Raw genomic sequence first — 22,076 nt, 5'->3', positions numbered from 1 at the left:
GCAGGAAAGAAAAGGGAAACCAAGAATATTGTATCAGCCAAGTTGTTATTCAAGTATAAAGACAGTGGGTAGATATTTTCAGAAGTGAGAAATCTCAGAAAACACTACCTTTATGGGACTTTCTTGGGAAAAAAAGAAACAAAAACAAACCTTGATGATGAAAGTTATACAATGAAACATAAATCAAAATAATCCTAGAATGTACAAACTACAGTAAAAGGAGCAGTAATGAACAGTGGGTCCAAATGAAAATAGACACAGAGCTAAGCAAACAGGAGAATTACATTTGCAAAACAGAATGAGGATGACATTAACCCATCAGAGTAAATATAATGCAAGCAACAAAGTTGGAAGGTAGTGAGAGAAGTTGAAAGAAATGAGAGAAACCCATCATGTCATCTTCTCTAGTAAATGATATTGCCTAAAATTGTGTGAGAAACTCATAAGGACTCCCAACTTTCTAATGATTTCAGATTTTTTTCTTAACCTTTAGGAGGTCTTTTAGAAACAAATATTTGTGATAGTAAAAAAAAAAAAAAGTCTGAAGTTTAGTAATTCCTTTAGTTTTGGTTTATTTTTCTTTTAGTCCACTGAAGTAAAACTACATTTTTTAAAAGATTTTATTTATTTGAGAGACAGTGCACACGTGCGGAGGGGAGGTGCAGAGGGAGAGGGACATAAAGCAGGCATATATTATGGTCTCTCAGTCCCGTTCTTATAAGGTTAATACTTACTAGCTATTTTTCTATCTTTCTATCTATACATGTGCAGCAAGAGATGCTCTTCAAAAGTTCATGGTGGATATTTTTTGGGTGGTGAGATTTAGGATATGTTGTTTCCCTCTTTATAATGTTCTGCATTGCTTACATTTTTAATTCAAGTATAATTAACATACAGTGTTATATTAGCTTCAGGTGTACAGTGTAATAATGCAACGATTCTATACTTTACTCAGCGCTCATCAAGATAAGGGTAGTCTTAATCCCCTTCACCTGTCTCGTCCATCCCCACATCCTCCTCCCCTCTGCTAACCATTAGCTTGTTCTGTATATTTGAGTTTGGTTTTTGTTTTTCTCTTTTTTTTTTTCTTTGTTTTGTTTTTTAAATTCCACATATAAATGAAATCATACGGTATTTGTCTTTCTCTGATTTATTTCACTTAGCATTATACCCTCTGGATCATTCCATGTTGTTGCAAATGGCAAGATTTGATTCTTTTTTATGGATGAGTAATATTTCATTATATATACACCACATCTTTCTTCTCCATTCCTCTATCAATGGACACTTGGGCTGCTTCCATAATTTGGCTATTGTAAATAATGCTGCAGTAAAAATAGGGGTTCATATATCTTTTCAAATTAGTGCTTTTGTTTTCTCTGGGTAAAAGCAATGGTATTACTGGAACATACAGTAATTCTATTTTTAAGTTTTTGAGGAAACTCCATACTGTTTTCCCCAGTGGCTGCACCAGTTTGCATTCTCAATCATGCACTTAAATTTTTAATGATGAGCATAAGTCACTTGTAAAAAAAAAATAGTCATCACTCTAAAATGAATATATAAAATATGACACAAATGGTATAAAAGAATGAGCAGAATGGAACACAGGCAATTACAATGGAAGGTGCTGTGTTTCATTTTCTTAAATAAGTCTCTGGCTTCCACTCCTTTACTTACTAGTACCTAATATTTATTGAGTGCCTACGATGTGTCAGGCAAACTGTTCACATACTTTATAGGTATTACATTATTTAATCATCAGAGTAACTATAAGGTGATACTAGGAATAATGATGATGATGAGAGTAATAGCAGCTCAGATTTATTGAGTGCCTACTATGTGCTAAGCATTGTTCTAAGTGATCTGTATTGAATAACACTTTTCAGTGGGAAGTCCTCATCATAATGGAAGTCCATTGTTTAGCACAAACGTCATCATCGTTAGCTTTTAGAAATATGTGATTTAGGGGCGCCTGGGTGGCACAGCGGTTAAGCGTCTGCCTTCGGCTCAGGGCGTGATCCTGGCGTTCTGGGATCGAGCCCCACATCAGGCTCCTCCACTATGAGCCTGCTTCTTCCTCTCCCACTCCCCCTGCTTGTGTTCCCTCTCTCGCTGGCTGTCTGTATCTCTGTCAAATAAATAAATAAAATCTTTAAAAAAAAAAAAAGAAATATGTGATTTATATTAGTATATTTAGAAGAAGTACCCAGGTGAGCCTGACCTTGTGTGAAGAGAGAACACAAGGGAAAAAGCAGTCAGAATCATGGAAATAATGGATTAATTGGGGCCACAAAAGGGAGAGGAATTGAGACTATAGTAGGACTCTGACCATGTAAATACAAAGACCTTGGTTAACTGCTGGTTGCCCTGGAAACAGTATTCCAACCATTACACTGATAGAAAATCACACTCTAAAAAGGAAAACAGTAACGAGAGTTGGGGGCCATACGCAGAGCCTAACTCCATCTTGGGAGATGCTCAAGGAGGAGCTTCAGATGTCTTTTTGCCACAAATAATTAGTCCTGAAGGGGAAGGATCTGGTTTATGTATGAAAGGGTCAGGTTGAAATGGCATGCTCTCGAGTCATGCTATTCTGAGTGTCGCTTCTCCTGGAAACTCTGACCAAGTCAGCGTAGTAGCGAATTATGCAGGTGTGTATAGCCCGATTCCACTCACCAGTTTCTTCTCTACGTAGGAAATAGCATGAATTGGAAACAAAGCAGTGCATGCTATCAGTGTCCTATGTGACCAGCTATGGGGTTGAAGAGATCTCTGCTCAGTCTCCCCATTCCCCCTTCAATTGCCCAGGCGGTCTAGACCTACACAGAGTGGAGAGTAACCAAGAACCAACAAGTTCATGTAATATCACATCCACTTTATGAATAACATTCTGCTTTTATCATGTTCATGTCACAGATTTCACATCTACCAGGAGGAACTGTATTCAGAGGGTAAGTAACCCATCCACAGTCTATCTGAAACAAGAGCTTCATGACTTCATTCAGACTTCATTCAGACTCCCTTCTGTTTGCTTGGGATTTCTCTCTTCTCTAAAATATTTTGGTGGGGAATTTTTAAAATGATTTCTTTGCTTGTGTAAGTACTTTTGTTCATATCTAAATTATGGATTCTGTGCTCAAGGACACACACACGCACACACACACACACACACACACACAATACAAATAAGAAAGGAAAATAATTTCCCTCAAATAGTAATGTCCACGAATTGAAAGCTTGGGTTATAGCTTAATATGGTTTGGTTTGGTGCAGTTCTACAGAGCTGGCTTTGTAAATTAAAGGTGTGATCCCTTGAAATACCGTGACAAAAGTGATTTGAAATCATACTACTGACAGTCATAATAGAAACAAATGCCTCCTTACCACTCATAGCTCAGCTCTGGTGAGAACAAATCAATAGAGTAAAATGCTTGCGGCTTCTTAGAGAAAGGTTCCACCTGACAGATATCAGGAGATCAAATATTCACACTGCTTAGGACCAAGTAGTGTACGGATTAGGACATATTTGAAAAGGCAGCAAAAGAAGGATAGAACCCCACCCTGTGAGGCCTTTGGTCACTATTCCTTTATCTTTCAATTTGTTCATCTTCTATCTCTGTCCTGCAAGTTAAAATGATACCATTAAAAGACACATTTCCTGCATCAAGGAGCTCTCGGTCCAGTGGTGGAAACAATTAATATACGATTTTGAGCTATTGTTCTGCTAGGGGGTGCTATGGGAACACAGTGATGGGGTGCCTATTTTTGCCCTTCTAAGGGGGCTTATGAGCAGGTTGCCTGAAGTAGCATTTAGAAACAGACAATTACAAGGGATGGAAGAGGAGAAGAGAAAAAGCAAGGACCTCCAAGACTTTGGGCATGTGAACATTTTATATGACACAGTATTTGGTCACTCTATCATAGATAAAAAGTTTCCAAGGGAAGCCCATCCTACATACCATTCTAGAAATCAGAGGATGTTATTATCCTTTTAAGGCAGCCCAAGCTCTAATTTCTCAAGGATGATATTCTTCTTGCCCCTAATTGTTACTAAAGGGGGCTTATGAGCAGGTTGCCTGAAGTAGCATTTAGAAACAGACAATTACAAGGGATGGAAGAAGAGAAGAGAAAAAGCAAGACTTTGGGCATGTGAACATTTTATATGACACAGTATTTGGTCACTCTATCATAGATAAAGAGTTTCCAAGGGAAGCCCATCCTACATACCATTCTAGAAATCAGAGGATGTTATTATCCTTTTAAGGCAGCCCAAGCTCTAATTTCTCAAGGATGATATTCTTCTTGCCCCTAATTGTTACTAAAGCCAGAGGTACCAAGTCTTTCTACCTAATTTCCTGCCCAATGAAGAATTCTCCTTTATGATGTTCCTAATGGATGTTCAGTCAATTTCTTGTTAATTTTTGGCTCCCTAGCCTCTATTTCCTTTTTGTTACAGCATACTAATTCCCTTTGGGGAAATTTCCCCCTATTGTAGGCAGTCTTTGTAGGATAGTAAATTCAGTGCCCTACCATTTCACTACAGGATCTGAAGAGATCCCCAGAGACCTCTGGTAGATGTTCCGCTGTCCCCACTCCAAATGGACAAAGGATGAGCATGTACCCTAAACTCAGCCAGCCAGCTCTTCTCTTCCAGAACTTTAAATCCTAGGTAGGGTGACACACCACTCATTCATCCATTATTACAATGGCATCTCAACAGTCAAGTAGATTCCATCTTGACTCCTTTCCTGTTTCTAAGCCTGGTCCTGCTGCATGCATCTTATTCTGTTAATTCCCTGTTAACCTTCTAATAAATTCCATTTTAACTTGTTAGCCCAAGTTGGTCTCTGTTACTTGCTGCCAAAGAACTTTAATTCTGCTTGAATCCTTCCACTCATGGGAATATCACTACTTTGTGAGGCTGATTATTCCACGGGTGTACCTCTGAATTTGCTACAGGAATTAATTCAAGCTAAAATCAAGCCAAATCCCTATTACAAGGTCTGTCACTGGGAACTAGAAAAAATAAACAAAATGAGGGCTTGGGCGGCGGGGAAATAAATAAAACAAAAAACCTTAAGAATTAAAAAAAAAAAAAAGAAAGAAAAAATAAATTTCAGTCCTTCTATATGATAACCACTTTAGTATCTGAGGACAGCAAGTAATTACCAAAACCACACCACAAAAGCCAAGTCATCCCTTTCTCAAGTTGGAAACCACCAGCTTCTTCTCTAACATGATGTAAATTCCCCAGACCACAGAAATCAGACAGTTGGATTGCTAATGGGCATCTTAATCATTTTCATGGGGTCCCAGGGAAGTAGGAAGGCACTTCCTCAAAGAGTCTCTTTCAAAGAGAGTGCTTCCATGTTTATTGTCTGCAAGGGTTGGTGAATGGTAGAATTTGTTGATAGGATACAGAAGGACTTCTTATCATATAACTATTAGGTTTCTCTATATTCCTCTCCAGTCTGCCCCCAATTAATGGTATATTATCTTCTCTACTGAAGTTGGGATAATTGGTGGTTATTTTCAGAGCAACTCATCAGGATGATAGAGATTGATTATTTTTAATTGAGGTAGCGGAGGTGTTGAACATTCGTGGGGCATTGAGTAAATGTTGCTAGGATTGCAATTTCCCAAACCACCTGTCTGATAAACATCATGTCCTTGACATTTGCAAACAATCCAAAGTCATTCCTCCCCCATTCAAGTATTCCCCCTTCTCATTCTAATATCCACTCTATAAGTTTATGATTCTGTATTCATTTCACTACTTCAGAAAAAATTTGCCGGTAAAAATACATCTATTCTTGAGTAGTAGTAGTGAAGAGGAAAATTACACAGAGCAGGCCCAGGCAGTCAGGCCCCAAAAGACGGGAAGTTGCTAACAATGGCTGGAGATAACCAGAAGCCCCAGTGAGAGCAAGAGATAACCAGGCATTTTTGCTTGTGTAAACGGACTTCCTGCCACAAGCTCCCTGTGGAGGCTGCTGTTCCCGCCTAAAGCAACACCCTCCCCCCACCCCCAGTTTAAACCCACCTACCAGCAGTCAGCACAGCCCTTGTAACCTGAACCCTGGTGCTCTCTTATAAAAGCTCTATAACCCTGCTCCCCGGGGCCCAGAATTTTGAGGGCGAGCTCCTTTGGGTCCACCGATGTAAAATAAACCCAAATTCTCCTACTTCTCCAAGTGTCACTTGGTTTCTTGCTAGTCTGATTATTTTTCCATAACGGGTCAGGAAACCTGAGTTTTCATGACCATCAGAGGAGAAACAAGGGATGCACAGAGAAGAGTTCCTGTTCTCTAGAGTCCTCACAGTCCAATACTCATGCAGCTTCTTTGCTGCAGCTCAAGGCTTCCCCATCTCCTGCCCCATCTCTTTATTCCTTTCACAGAGAGTGAGGATTTAGGGCAAGTAATTCCCCCATTCCAGAAAGAAAGGAGCTCCACTTAGAGTACCATGCTTCCTTGTGACAGAGCTTTCAAAGTAGCATGGTGTAATGGCCATCTTCTCTCTTGCCTGTTCATACAGAGGATGACTTCCTCTCCTTTCACCCCCTCCCCTCCCCTCCCTCCCTTCCCTTCTCCTCTTTAGTTCAGTAGATGCTAGTACAGAGGATAATGTCCCAGCCTGAGGAGGCCTGAGGCAAGTAGCCTGGACCGGCACCAACCAACACTGAACATACCGTCTCCTACTCTTCGGCTCCTCTTCCTCTAGGGCTACAGGTGTTCTAGGTGGGCTGCACCTCCCACTGCTCAGGTGGGATCTGACACTCAATTAGGGCTAAGGAGAAATAGACAGACTGTTCTGGATCCAAGTCACCACAGCTACTTTAATATAGGTAAAAAACCATTCACCAAATGTGCAGTCCAAGTCACCACGGCAGATGTCCCCAAGACGGGCTGCTTTGGCATAACGATTATTTTGAGTTAAAATTAATCAAAACCCAGCAGATGCAGGAAAAGCTCTCTGCTTTCCCCCTCAACTGCTTAAATTTACTTTGGAGAGGAGAGCCCATAACAGGAAGAGAGCTATCAACAGAGACCCCCTCTTTACCTAAGTAACCTATCTGCATAATAGAACAACCTTGTTTTTCCAAACATCTCTCACCTTCCTGTGCATGGCCTTCCTCCCCTTTGTATCCTCAGACCCCTACTCCTCTCCTTAGCTCATAAAAGTATCAAGTGGCCTCATTGTCTTTGGAATCTCAGGTGTGTGTGGATTCCCTGTACCGAACACGTATTAAATTTGACTTTCTCCTATTAATTTGTCTCATGTTGATTTGATTCTAAGTCCAGCTAAAAGGACCATAGGGCAGAGGAAGGTTTTCCTCCCCAACAGACAAAGTCCCAAAGATCCAGCTAATAGTAAAGGATGACTTAGCTTTCCTTTGGCCTCGTGTGTGTGTGTGTGTGTGTGTGTGTGTGTGTGTGTGTGTCTGCGTGTGTGCGTGCGCATGCACACATGAGGGCACACATGTTTTCCAGAAAGAAAAGAAGTTGAGCCAAGTAGACACCGGGCCCAATATCATCACAACAATATCAAAAGCTCACAATCCATCCTGATGGTACTTATCAGATTTTTTTTCTGACTAATGAAAAAATATATGTCATACAAAAGAAAAAAACCCTAAATGATGTACATCCTTATTTGGCTTTGCATGTCAGTCAGAATCACAAAAACAGAGAGACATATAAATCGTAGACTTTCTAAAGGAATGGGATGGTGCTAAACTGGTAAAAACCATGACATAGAAGATTTTTTTTTTAATTCTAAAATAATTACTTTTCTTCACATTTTACTATTTCATTAAATGAGAGTTCTTTTCAAGTGATATATATTTAATGCAAGGTTTAAAAAAAAAAAAGAAGTTTCCAATAACTCTTACTACATTGTTCGTGTCTTTTATAATTCATTTTATCTTAGAACTAATGAAAATTGGTAAATTCAATCATTTGACCCCTGGACCAGAGATTGGTATGTCACAAACCCATCCAGGGAAATTCTCATAGGTTCCAAACATTTTTCCTGATCCTGCTGAAATTTTCTTCCATTTGGGTTTTGGAGGGTGTTCCTAATGCCCTGGGAGGGACAGGAATATCCTGACAATAGAGTAGATAAAAGAACACTGGGGGGTCTTTCACCTTCTCCCTTTCCTTAAAAATTGTGGGCCCCTTCCTGCCAGGTTTGAGCTTCTATCTGCAGGACAGAGCAAAACAGTGTCCCCTGCAGAGGAAGAAAGGGGCAAGGAGACAGACTCCCTAATATTCACCCTGAGAATTAAACAGCCTCGTCCATCCAACATCTTCCGGGAGCAGGTATTTTCTTGGGTCCTCTTTAAAATATTCCTGTGAGGAGGTAAAGGCTAAGAGAAGCTAAAAGCTAGACGTACTACAATGAGTGAACAGTAGGTCTTACACAGGAGCCTTATTCTCCTACCACCAGCTCAGAGCAGCTCATAGTGGACAACGGGCTCCTACAGGTGCGGGGGGAGAGGGGTTATACACCACAGGGACACACAGAAGGGGAATGCAGGTACTGCCCCAAGGTGGTGTTAACACTAAATCACGTGGTGAGACATGTACTTGCTTAAATTCCTGTTCAATCCTTTTTTGTTCTATCTAGGGGAAAGCTACAGTATGGTGTCACATGTCTTAATCAGCTGTCTAACACTTGGGAATTTCCCCTTTTAACAAAGGGAGAATAGGCCTCAGGTTCAGAGCCATTATCAGGAAACAGAATCTACCTTGAATTAATTTGTGATAATTTACTTTTACTAAGTATTTTTGTGTTTCCTTTCTCATCGTGGTAGGTGGCACGATTTCCCATTTAAAACTAGCAGGGTTTCCTTTCAAAATTATGGTTTAAAAGTGAGTTAATTCAAAGAAATATTAAATATATATTAACATATTAAATATACAAGTACCATATACAGATATGGCAAAAACTGCATATGGGGCACAGGGATGACTCTCCTGCCACTTTGGGGATGGATGCATGATTAGATTCTGCTGCTTCCAAACCTCCTCAAAAGAAAAGAGCATTCCACCTGACAGGTGTGTGAACTCACACCCTTCCCATGTATGGGAGCATAGGTAACCCAAAAAATCCACCAACACTGTTTTTAAACCTGCAACTGCCGATGGCTCCCTACTCCCTTCTACATGGAGTTCAATCTTTTGCTTCTAATGAGAAAGCATTTTTCATAATTTTGTCCACTCAGCTCCAGCAGGTACTTCCCACCCCACATATAATACACCCATTCATTTCTACCTGAACAGCCTTCTTTATGTTGTAGCCCCCTAACCCTCCTGCTGGAATGTACTTCGAAGGTCTCCTTTCTTAGGTGTCATGCCAGAAAAAGCTTCCACCGTCCTTGTATCAAGCCCAGAGCTCTTGCTATCATGTCCATATACTGCATACTCAAAGCATGTGTATGTAAGAAAGAACTTTATTCCAAGACTTTGCTTGCAGAAGGAAAGTAGAGTGATTGAATACATTGTTCTACAGTGATTTTAATTGTCGCTCTAATCTGATCAGTCCCTAACCAGCTAATCGGTATTTAATCGGTTGCTTTAAATTTATTATAAAGCAGCTAGAATGCAGCTGTGGCTAGACACGACACAAATAAATAAAATGCATTATTATTTTTATTATATTTATGCATATGAGTTTTATTTTACTTTTGTCAAAACTAGACTCACTTTCACTCCGCTAGTAATTTGTTTGTATTAAACCAGTGCATTTGCATGGTGAAAACAGAAATGTCTGTTCATTGCCAAGTATAAGTTATATAATAAATTGTTAGATGTACCCACGTTCATTGCCAAATAATCTTGTGATTCATTTAAATATTTGTATAGCGCTTCAATCACTCACATTGTTTCTATTAATTAATGATATCGGGGTTTAGTTCTAAGGAATCAATAAATACAAAAGTAGAAGCAACAGAACAAGTTCATGCCTACAAAAGAAATCTGACTTGATCCCCCTGAAATATAATTCCAGGTGTCGCCACACATTTCCCCAGAGAATAAGGCCCAGCAGCATTAATAAAACTCCGACTGGTTTAGATTTAAGCATGGGTACAATAGGTTCCAAAGTCCTATGTAAGTATTTGAACAACTTGACCTTATTTCAGCTTCTTCCGAGAACTATCAGGGACAAGCACAGAATCAACATGAGAAATTATTAGGCACCCACACAGTGCCTGACTAAAAGGGCCCAGAAAACTACCACAGAGTTAAAAAAAGATATTAATAATAAAATCACAACACCTCGAGACTGCTCTTTGGACATTTGGCATCCTTGCTGCATGACCTCCAGGTCACTTACTCTTAAGTATCAATCTTTTAATCTGCAAAATAGGAGTCATAGCAGCTGCTCACACATGAGTGTGAAGTTTAAATAAGACAATACCCTGAGGCTCTCTCCAAGGGGTCCAACTGCTCCTTTAGCTACTGGGATCTCTGAGGCTTACTCAGCACAGCCAGTGTTGCTCACCTCCTGGTCTCTTCTTCATCCTGCTGAGGTACCCTGACCCACCAAATGCTCGTTGAGTACCTCTGGTGGGCCAGCCACTAGGCGAGCCACCTGCTACACAACGTCGAAGGTCCAATTTGAAGCAAAAAGCCATTTCTCCAATGAGAAAGCAGATTTTCCTTTAAACAAAACACGCTCAGGTAGATATCTGTGTTAAAACCAAGACCAAGCCACCTATGGAAATATTCTATGGAACCATCAGGGAAGAAACGGCCCCTTAGTCCAAGCTTCTCCTTTTCTGTCTGATGAAGGAAAACTTGTTTATTCATTAGCATCAGAACAATGCCTGTTATTTACATAGTATTGTGGCAGTTCTGAAGCATTACTTCGTGTAGTAACTTTCACACCCATTCTGAACTAGGTCTAAATATCTACCTGCCTGAATATCACTACCCCATCACTGAACCATGGAGTCCATCTACCAGAAAGAAGATGGCCAACAAAAGATCTCTACATAGAACAAACCAGCCAGTGGCTCGGTCTCATTCTTGTCGTGGATCTTTAAAGTGGTTCTACCCACACACCACAGAGACGACGGTCTGAAAGCTCCCCACATGTGTGTAGTGGAGTGGAAGGCACTCCAGCGCTGCTTTAGGCAGTCCCACAAGGATCCCTTAATTTGTTCCTGCACAGAGTCCTGATCTCATCCCTGTTCCTGTTCGGCCTGGCTTCAGAGCTTTCGGTAGGATGCCCCATTATTCACCTGACCCTCGCCTGCTCTATCTAATGACTCTCACCCATTGAATGGGGCTCGGAAATAACCCCTGCCAATCATGGCTCCTTACCCAAACCTAGGTCTTCCTCTCCAACTGGCACCCTGGTGGGCTTTCCATGGCCTTCAGAGAAGAACGATCAAAGAGAAGAGAGGTCGAACAGACACATAAAAAAGTGCTCAACATCACTTGGCATCAGGGAAATACAAATCAAAACCACAATGAGATACCACCTCACACCAGTCAGAATGGTTAAAATTAACAAGTCAGGAAATGACAGATGTTGGCGGGGATGTGGGGAAAGGGGAATCCTCCTACACTGTTGATGAGAATGCAAGCCACTCTGGAAAACAGTATGGAGTTTCCTCAAAAAGTTAAAAATAGAGGTACCCTATGACCCAGCAATTGCACTGCTGGATATTTACCCCAAAGATACAAATGTAGTGATCCGAAGGGGCACCTGCACCCCAATAGCAGCAATGTCCACAATAGCCAAACTATGGAAAGAGCCCAGATGTCCATCAGCAGATGAATGGATAAAGAAGATGTGGCATATATGTACAATGGAATATTACACGGCCATTAAAAAATGAAATCTTGCTATTTGCAACAATGTAAATAGAAATAGAGGGTATTATGCTAAGCAAAATAAGTCAATCAGAGAAAGACAATTATCATAAGATCTCACTGATATGTCAAATTTAAGAAACAAGGCAGAGGATCATAGGGGAAGAGAGGAAAAAATGAAACAAGACGAAACCAGAGAGGGAGACAAACCATAAAAGACTCCTAATCTTAGGAAACAAACTGAGGGTTGCTGAAGGGGAGAGGGGTGGGGGGATGGGATAACTGGGTGATGGACATTGGGGAGGGTATGTGTTGTAATGAGCACTGGGTATTATATAAGACTCATGAATCACAGGCCTGTACCCCTGAAACAAATAATACATTATATGTTAAAAAAATAAAGTAAAATAAAGTAAAAAGAGAGAAGAGAGGTCAAAGAGAAATGTCAATGCTCATGCAAAAGAAAGATGAGTTATGAACTAACTGCGAAATCCTGAATATAAGTCACATATTCTCTGATCTTCATTCTCCAAATCCTGTGAATTAAGAGTCCCCTAAATTGCCTTACAAAGATATGATAATACATACATACATGCATCATCACAGCAAAAATATGGCTTTTATCGAAGCCAAAGAAATCTTCTCACCTTCTCCAATTACAACACTGGATTATTCCACCAAAACGTACTTGACCTTCCTCAAGCAAACAAAAAACAAAACAAAAATACCCCTGAGCTTTACATTAACAGCAGAGGATAAATATTCAGTTACTGGATAATTTTTAACATGGGGGCAAATGTATATCCATTGCTTATTAATATCTATACCCCTCTTATAGCCAGTTTGTCTGTGCCAAGGTTGAAGAAAATGAGCTGGGGTGGTTAAAGTGTTCACTCTAAAAACTTCTCAAAGAAGGAACACCATTTCTCCGGCTAGCTACATCGAAGAAAAAAAATATTCTGTGAAAAAAAAAAAAACAAAAAACACCAAAGCTCTTATAAAAACTTTAAGACTAGATGACAAAGCATGGCACACAGACCACACTCCCACCTCCTCCCACTATAGCAGACATCATTAAATGATCACAGAACTCTTTCCACTGTGTCTATACATAGCCTTCAAATGCCTCCCAACATAACATCTCAGGTAAATGTTGGAAACAAATCATACTTGGCATGAATGATAAAAGCTATTTGGAATCCCAGCTTCATGAGACTAATTCTATTACCCTTAATGCCATTTTGAGTATTAAGAATCAAGAATATCAAAATATCACTACTTATATGAAACAAAATAGGGAGGGGATCCTGCCTGTAGGAACATGGATCTGAATATTAATAGAAGATTTCAACCCTGAAACTCTCCAGAAATTTCTTTCTTATCACTCTAATATCTGACTTTTGTTCCCCTTGCCCCCCTCTTCCCCTTTTAAAGCATAAAGGCCATTCCTAGGTCAGAAGAGTTTCAGGTTGAGTTCCAGCCAAACATTGTAGCACCTGAGAGTCTCCCACTTCAGAGGATGAGAGTAATCTTGAGATGGGGCTGCGAGTGCAGAGTGAGAGATGCAAAGGCAGCCTGCACTGCTGAGCTGGGAGAGTGGGTCTGGAGGTAAGCAGGAAGGGGTCAGGGGGATGCAGTGGGAGATGAGTTGGGGAGCAAGGAGAGCAACAAAGGATCCAAGGGAATGGGGTGGAAAGAGCAATGGTACACATGACTGAAGCTTGGGTTTTAGGAAATTCATGTGAAAATCGTGGCTCTTGAATGAAGAGCTCCTTCTCATGGAGCCTGACATGTCTTTCCTGACTATAAATACCTTTCCTTCTTCTACTCTCCAGCCCTTCTTCTCTCCTTCCTGTACTCTCCATCCTCTTTTCACTCATCTCCCTTCCCATCCCTTCCTCTTTAACTTCCATTTCTTCCTTTCTTTTGCTCTGTTTTATCATACCTTCTTCCCTTCCCCTCTTACTCTGCCTTGTCCAAAGTGCAGACAACTGTACCCACCAGCCCCTTGTGGCGAAGGTACTTGGAGCTTATTCCCCATGCAGCCCAGCATAGAGGGGACTCAAGGGACAGAGGCTAGTGGGGTTCCCAGATGCTACAAATCAGAAGGGAGTACAGGTCACCTGAGGGAAGGAGGCAATGAAGTAGTAAGCAGAGATGGAGAGGGTGTATGCATGTCCACAAATAGGGTCACCAAAGTCCTGGGCTAGTGTCACAGTAAGGTTGGCAGAAAACCAAGAGAGTGGAAAACAGCTCAGGCAGGAAGTGATGCAGCTGGAAAAAGAGAAGAGAAAGAGAGAAATATGCGGCAAACAAGCAAAGCAGTAGCACTAATGAGCAGCCATGACTGGAAACAGACCTGGGGGATGAGGGTTAACAGGTAGATGCCCACTGAGGGTAAAAAGCAAAACCCAAGTGACAAACTGTGGCTCTGTAACACTTGACACACAAAAACAGAGGTGTTCCCATTACATGGCAGCACCATGTGAGGAACTCAGTACGTATTTCTTGTTTTACTTGAATTTTTTATGTTAATATCACTGTGGAAACAGAATTGTTGTTCTGAGACTCAAGAATAACTCATATCAATTTGGGAACCAAGATAAAACCAAATGCCCATTCTAGTCTGACTATAATTTGGACTGACAGAGCAGAAATTCTTTGTTAAACTCACCCTATTGGACCTGAAGGTCAACCCCATCATAACGGGGTGCCTCAGAGAGTCATTCTTCCTAACTAGTTATCGATTTGTAAAAAATCATGAGTGTCTTATATCAAATGACTGCTCCTGAATTGTTACCTTGGATCAACAGAGAGTAAATATTGGCATTTTCATATGGCAATCTGCTATTTGGGAATAATCTAGCCTTCCTGGAGGGACAGACATAAAGCACATAACAGTCATTTACCAATCATATAATATTAGACACCAGTAATTTGTCATTCACTGCAGTGTTCTAGAATCATTAGAGGAGACATTCAACTGCTCTCAGACATACCAGGTCTGGTAATATAGGAAACGTACTTCTGCAGGCTGACTGTACCAAGTCTGCACTAAGGTTTCATGACTCTAGGCTGAAAGTTAATGACCAGTGCAAACCACCAGGCTAATACAGTAAAAGAGCAGCAGTAAAAAGGGCCTAATAAATCAGAAATTTAAATGGGATATTCATTTTAGTTATGGTCATTAGAGCAAAGTGATGGTCCATTTTACGTACACAATGACTTACGTTGATCATAACAGTATTTTAAGTGATATTATCTGTTAATTAATTAAGTAAATATTTGATTAGTACCTACTATGTGCATGATGCTCTACCAGATGATATGAGGCATATTCAGACATAAAAGAGATAATCTCTACCTTCAAGAGGCTTGTAATCCAATAGGGAAAGAAGACCTTTTGCAGAACTCTTGTACAAAGTTAAATATGACCACATAATGTAAGAGGTATACAAAGAGAATGCTTCCAGACTATAAAAGGAGAAATGACTCATATAGTCACCTTATAAAGAAAGTCAGGTAAGGTTGTATACAGAAAAATCATTTGCACATAAAATAAAGAAAAAGAACAGACTTTGGATAAGCCAAAATTGCAGGGAAAGGATACCAAGTCATAAAAACAAGTAACATAGATGGGCTGGATGATCTAATGTCAACCCAGAATCACCAACTCCATCTCCACAATCTACATTGCAAAGCTGATGGTGGGAACAATGGTTTCCAGAATACCCTTCCCCGAATGGTTCCTAGTGGAGTCAGCCAGTGAGAGAACAGTGAGAAGATATGGAAGGCAAAGAGATGGAGAAGCCATCCTTTAGAAGTCTGACAAGTGTATACAAATGAGATCTTCTTCACTTCCCACTAACAGAGTTGGTTAGAGTGGAGTGGTTAATTTAGTATGGTCCTGCTTTCTGTATACTGAAACTATAACGTGTCTCTGAGTTACTAACATCCTTGTCACTGAGTCACAATTGTGGAAACTGCCATTGCCTAGATTCTTCTTTTTCATATGCTTTATTTGTATGTTGCCCTAAATACGTATATAATGTATTATCACCTGTTTGAATATCTATGGCACCTATTAACATCACATCTCTCGTAAACTCACCCTAGATGTGTTGGTGTTTGCTCTGTTTAATTCATTATATGAATTATATGAATCTGCATATAAACAAATATAAGTAAAAACAATTCTAAGGCACTGTAGGAAATTCATGAAAGCCATACCTGGTGTCAAAATATTTCATCACATTTAATGACTGCTATGTGTGTAAGTATGCTGAATCACTTCCTCTTCCATCCCTTTTGATTTTTTTTAATTATATAAGCAATATTCTCTTGGAAGTAGTAAGTGATTATAGCAGGGGTGTGGGACTTGAAATTAAAAACACAATACCATTTGCATTAATATCAAAGTATGCACTACTTAGGTATAAATCAAACAAAATAGGTCCAACATACATATAAAAAAACTACAAAATTCTGATTCTGAAAGAAATCAAAGCAGATTCAAAGAGAGAGAGAGAGCAAGAAAGAGAGACAGAGAGAGATTCCATGTAACTTGATAGGAAGACTCAATATTGTCAAGATGTCAGTTCTTCCAAACTTAATCTACAGATTCAGTACAATCCCAATAAAAATCCCAGCAAGTTTTTGTGTATACCAACAAACTGATTCTAAAGTTTATATGGAAAGGCAAAAGATCAAGAATACCCAACATAATATCAAAGGAGAATAGCAAAGTCAGAAGACTGACACTACTGAACTTCAAGATTTACTACAAATCTACAGTAACCAAAACAGTGTGGTATTGGCAAAAGAACAACTAGATCAATGGAAGATAACTGAGAGCCCAGAAATAGAACCACAGAAATATAGTCAAATGATCTTTGATAAAAGAACAAAGGCGACTGAAGAGAGAAAGATAATTAATTAATTAATTAATTTATGAGAGAAAGAGAGCATGGCGTGTAGGGGCAGAGAGAGAAGGACAGAAAGAGTACTACAGGCAGACACCCTGCTGAGTGCAGAGCCTGACCCGGGGCTTGATCCCATGACCCCAAGATCATGACCTGAGCTGAAATCAAGAGTTAGACACAACTGATGAGCTACCAGGTGCCCCAGGACTTCAACAAATGATACTGAAACTACTGAACATCACATGTAAAGGGAAGGAAAGAAAGAAAAGAATATAGACACAGACCTTATACTCTTTGTAAAAATTAACTCAAAATGGATCATAAATGTAAATGTAAAACGTAAAGCTATAAAACCTAGAAAATAACATAGGAGACAATCTAGATGATCTTGGGTATGGCAATGACTTTTTACATATAATACCAAAGGCAAGATCCATGAAAGAGATAATTGATAAGCTGGACTTCATTAAAATTAAAAACATCTGCTCTGTGAAAGTCACTGGCAAAAGAATGAAAAGATAAGCCACAGATTGGTGGAAAATATTTGCAAAAGACACATTCGATAAAGAACTGTTACCTAAAATATACAAAGAACTCTTTAAATGCAACAATAAGAAAATGAACAACCCAATTAAAAAATGGGCAAAAGATTTGAACAGACACTTCATCAAAGAACAGACAGCAAATATGCATATGAAAAGATGTTGTACATCAGAAGTCATAAGTGAATTGCAAGTTAAAATAACAATGAGATACCACTACACATTTATTAAAATAGTGAAAATCCAAAACACTACCACCACCAAATCCTGGAGAAGATGTAGAGCAACAGGAACTCTCATTTATTGCTAGTTGGAAAGCTAAATGCTACAGCCACTTTGGAAGAGAGTTTGACAGTTTCTTTCAAACTAAACATATCCTTATAAAATGATCCAACAACCATACTCCTTGATATTTACCCAAATGAGCTGAAAATTTATGTATACACAAAACCTGCAAACAAATGTCTAAAGCGGCTTTAAATTGTTAAACTCATAATTGCTAAAATTCATAAGTCATAATTGCTAAACCTTAGAAGCAACTAAGATATCCTTCAGTAGCTAAATGGATAAACAAACTGGTACCTCAAGACAAGAGAATATTATTCAGCGCTAAGAGAAATGAGCTATAAAGCTATGCAAAGACATGGAACTTTAAATGCATACTCTAAGTGAGAGAAACCAATTTGAAAAGGCTACCCAACGTATGATTCCAGCTATATGACATTTTGGGAAAGGCAAAATGATGGAAACAGTGGTTGCCAAGGGTTCAGGGGGAGGAAGAGAAGGATGAATAGATGAGGTACAGGGGATTTTTAGAGCAATGAAACTATTCTGTGTGACATTGTAGTGTGACATGTAGTACATGTCATGACACATTTGTCAAAACCCATAGAATATACAATACCAAGAGTGAATCTATTATAAACCACCAACTTTAGTGAATAATACTGTATAAAAATTGGCTTATCAATTCTAATAAACATGCGTACCACACTAACACAATGACAGGGGAAACTGGGGATGGTGATGGGATATAGGGGTACTCTGTACTTTTCACTCCATTTTTCTGTAAATCTAAAATTGCTCTAAAATTGGTCTATTATTTTTTTTAATCAAAGTAATAGCATAAATACATTCTTATTGTGAAAACCTCAAACCATCAGACCCTACAGACTAAAACATTTAAGTCCCAAGTGATTCTTTCATACAAATCCCTCTTTCATATCAAGGGGTAAATGCTATTAATGATTTGGTATGCATACTTCCAGTCTGCTTTTTAATATACTCACTTACATATGGGTACATTTCCACTAAGTTATTTTTTAACATATACGGACCATTTCATACATATTATTCTGAAATGTGCACAGTTCTTTAAAGCATCCACTAGTGACTGTGCTAAGGCTTATAGGAAAACATGTTCCAGAAGATGCATCTCCATAGTTGGTACTTTATAATCTGAGATTTCTTTTGTCTTCCCAGAGCATTGTATAGCGATGAGCATATAGCAGGAACTCTAGAAATGATTATGGAGTGATGGGCAATTGACTAAGTCAAGATGAAAAAGAATGAGGCCATTAAAATACAGCTACATGGTCTGACAGTTAAAATTTTAGAGAGAATCAACCTTTTGACTATACAGCCAGTGTATCAATGGAGTGTCCATTGTATAGGGTGAATAACCCTTTTCATGTTTAATAATGATTTTAGCCCTCGGGGCTATACACAATGTAGATACTGTTAGCCCCACTTCAGTGGCAAGAAAACTGAGCCTCAGGAAGGTTAAATATCTTGCTCAAAATAATCTGACTCATTGGCAATGGAGTTTCCAAGTCTCATGGTACCATTTCAAAGTACAATCTACAGGTAACGAGCACCCACTGGCCCTTTTGTCACAATCCTAATTGACTGAAAAGACCATTAGCATCCAACAGGGACAGGATCATATCCATATCTTACTCAATATTAGGGATCCATCTTTCCCTTTCCTTAAACTGAACCTCATTTAATCACATGGATTGTTTAAAGGTAGAATGCTAGACAGAGTTTTTACACAATCTGGTGCTCAGTTGCTTAGGAAACTGTTTTTACCATTAGGTGGGCAGGACTAACACACTGTTAAGTGAAAGAAAGGCAGAGGGGAATGTATAGTAAATCTAGTGTTTATGTGAATTTCATCCACAGGGAATATAGCAAAATAATCACAACTCAATGGAAAAAGGAGCTTTTGAGTGGGTTGTGAAATAAGCTATTAAGTCATGCAAATAAATCCAATGTCAACACCTCAGACTAGTCTGATTGGATTCATGCATTGGAACTCATACTTCATGAGGATTTAAGACCCCTGATGTTCTCAGGAGTTTATTTTGTTGTTGTTCATTTGGTTTTCTGGGTTTTCTTTTTTGGGAGAGGGGATTTTAGGGAAGGCATGCCTGCTTTAAGGTGGAAAGCTCATGAGTCAATGTGCTGCAAGGGTTGAAAAAGTGTATTATCCCAAGACGGTATCAGTACATTCAGCCTTTACCATTTCTCAGCTCTGTGCTCTAAAGAAGCATCCTCTCTTCTTCCATGCAACCTATCCGTCTTATTGTCCCATAAGGCACATCTGACAACCAGGTAGGGACCCAACAGTCAGATGATTCAGAGGGTATCCTCGCCCATGAATTGGAAATGTTGCTGTTGACAGCGTAGACGTTAACCTGCAAGTGGCTGCAGGCAGCCTTTCCCACATGCAGCCCATCTTCAGGAGCACTGTGAGACTTTGCTTATCTTGTCCAAGGCCGTATGTGCAGTGCCTAACCCAGCACTGGGCGCACACAGTAGATACCCCACAAATACACACTAATCTGTTATATGAGTGAGAAATAAACTTCTATTCTGTTATATTATTCCATGGCTGGATGTACTTGATACCAAACTTTAGCCTCCTCTGACCAAGGGACCTTCTTTGTATGTCCAATGCAAAGCACAAGTCCTCCTGGCTCAAAAAACAATTGTGCTAAGTAGTATGCTCTAAATTTTACATGCCATCTCATTTATTTCCATGTAATACCATGTAAATATATATTCTCATTTCACAGATGAGAAATCAGGGCTTCTGAGAAATCAAGTAATCTAGCTATAGTCCCAGAGCTAATACGTGATAGAACCAGGATTTAGATCCCACTCTGTTTTAGCTGCAAACTATATACCCTTTTCATCCATGCTGGGCTGTATTCTGTCCTATGATGAAGTATTATATACACACATCACTCAAATGCAGATACCAATGTTTAAATCCAGATCACTTATGACTTATCAAGGACTACTGTGTGAAAGACATCGGGAGATTCAAAGATTCAGTTTACTCAGAATGAAAGGAACAAGCATGAGGATATAATAATACTGGTGAAATATGAATGGAACAGTAATTAGAAATGGATGGTCATGGTGGTACAATTCTGAAAAGAGCAAGAAAGTCTTCATTCTGGAGTGTCTTCAGGAGAACACTGTCTAGCTAAGTAACTGTCCCGCTTGATTTAGTCTTTAAATTGTCCAAAGCCAGGTGGAGGGAATGCAAGGCTTCTCTCAGGGTCAATGTCTCCTTCTCGGCCCCCTTCCCTCCCCTCTTCCTTTAGTAGCTTCCACACACCAGGCAGTGTGTTGCAAAACAAGGAATAAGACAGAGTTTGTTGCTGCTTTCTTTTCTTAATCCTACAACACACACACACACACACACACACACACACACACACACACACAAACCAGGACAAAACATGGTTAGCACAGTGTGAGTAATGCAGAGAGAAACTCATTCAGCCACAGCGTGGTCTGAAGAGCTATCTAGGCTAAGCTTTAGTGAAGTCAGGAGTCTGGGTATGCAGAGAATTTCATGCAGTTCAATATTGCCAAAACATACAGCAAGAAGCAAGGAGTGGTGAGAAATGAGCAAGATAGGTTGGCTAACTTTCTAAGTAAGCCATGTTGACAAGCTTGGGCTTCATTTTGACAGTGATAGATGTATATTTGGAGAGCTTAGGCAGAGGACTGACAAAGTTGGATACGAAGCTTAGAAAAATTCCTACAGTTGCTATATATTTGAATGGAATTGGACAGAATGCCAGGGGGCCAAGTTAGGAAGCGAGTACAGAGTCTCAGCAAAATATAGGAACCTAAATGGGCGGGGGGAGGAGGGGCTTGATTTGACAGTGATTCAGAAAGTTAAATATTTCAGAAGGATGGGAGAAGAGTTTATCATGGAGAAACTAGCAAAAAGGCAGAACAACAATTGGCAGTACAGTACTAGTTGATAACAAAAACTGGGAGTATAGAATATTAAGGAAGTTACTGGTCAATGTTAAGAATTTTAAGTATGCATGGTATACATTACTACAGCTTTCTATGTATTGTCCAATGTGTGGTCTTTGTTGATTAGCTTCTCTCTCTTAATATAACATTTTCAAGTTTCATCCATGTTGTAGTATGCATCAGTTTCTCACTTCTTTTTGTTGCCAAATAATATTCCACTGAAAGGATATACCACAGTTTATTATATATTCATCAGTTGATGAACACTTGAGTGGTTTCCACTTTTTGGCAAGTATACTGCTATGAACATTCATGCACAAGAATTTGTGTGCATGCATATTTTCATATCTCTTGGACATATATCTAGGAGTGGAACTACTGAATTATATATCACTATGTTTAACCTCTTTAGTAACTGTTTTCCGAAGTTTCTCCATCAATTTACATTCCCACCAGAGGTATATAAAGGTTCCAATTTCTCTACATCCTCCTTT

The 22,076-nt window shown here is 39.4% G+C and overlaps 1 protein-coding gene across 5 annotated transcripts in view; it reads right to left on the bottom strand.

Annotated features, from left to right (window-relative positions):
* Nucleotides 1–22,076, bottom strand: part of FHIT (fragile histidine triad diadenosine triphosphatase) — a 1,380,201-nt gene that overhangs the window by 813,043 nt on the left and 545,082 nt on the right. Inside the window, exon 1 of one of the 5 annotated variants that reach the window (XM_040628605.1) lies at nucleotides 11,337–11,474. The exons of the other annotated variants lie outside the window; for them this stretch is intronic. The gene's annotated coding sequence lies outside the window, so the exon portion shown is untranslated. Of the gene's footprint in view, nucleotides 1–11,336; nucleotides 11,475–22,076 lie in introns of those variants that run through there. 5 annotated transcript variants of the gene reach the window in all.

Source organism: Ursus maritimus, unplaced genomic scaffold (genome assembly GCF_017311325.1).
Source record: "Ursus maritimus isolate PB19 unplaced genomic scaffold, ASM1731132v1 scaffold_14, whole genome shotgun sequence".
Taxonomy (NCBI): domain Eukaryota; kingdom Metazoa; phylum Chordata; class Mammalia; order Carnivora; family Ursidae; genus Ursus; species Ursus maritimus.
Note: the sequence above shows the minus strand (reverse complement) of the source record. Positions and strands in the feature narration are given on the sequence as shown.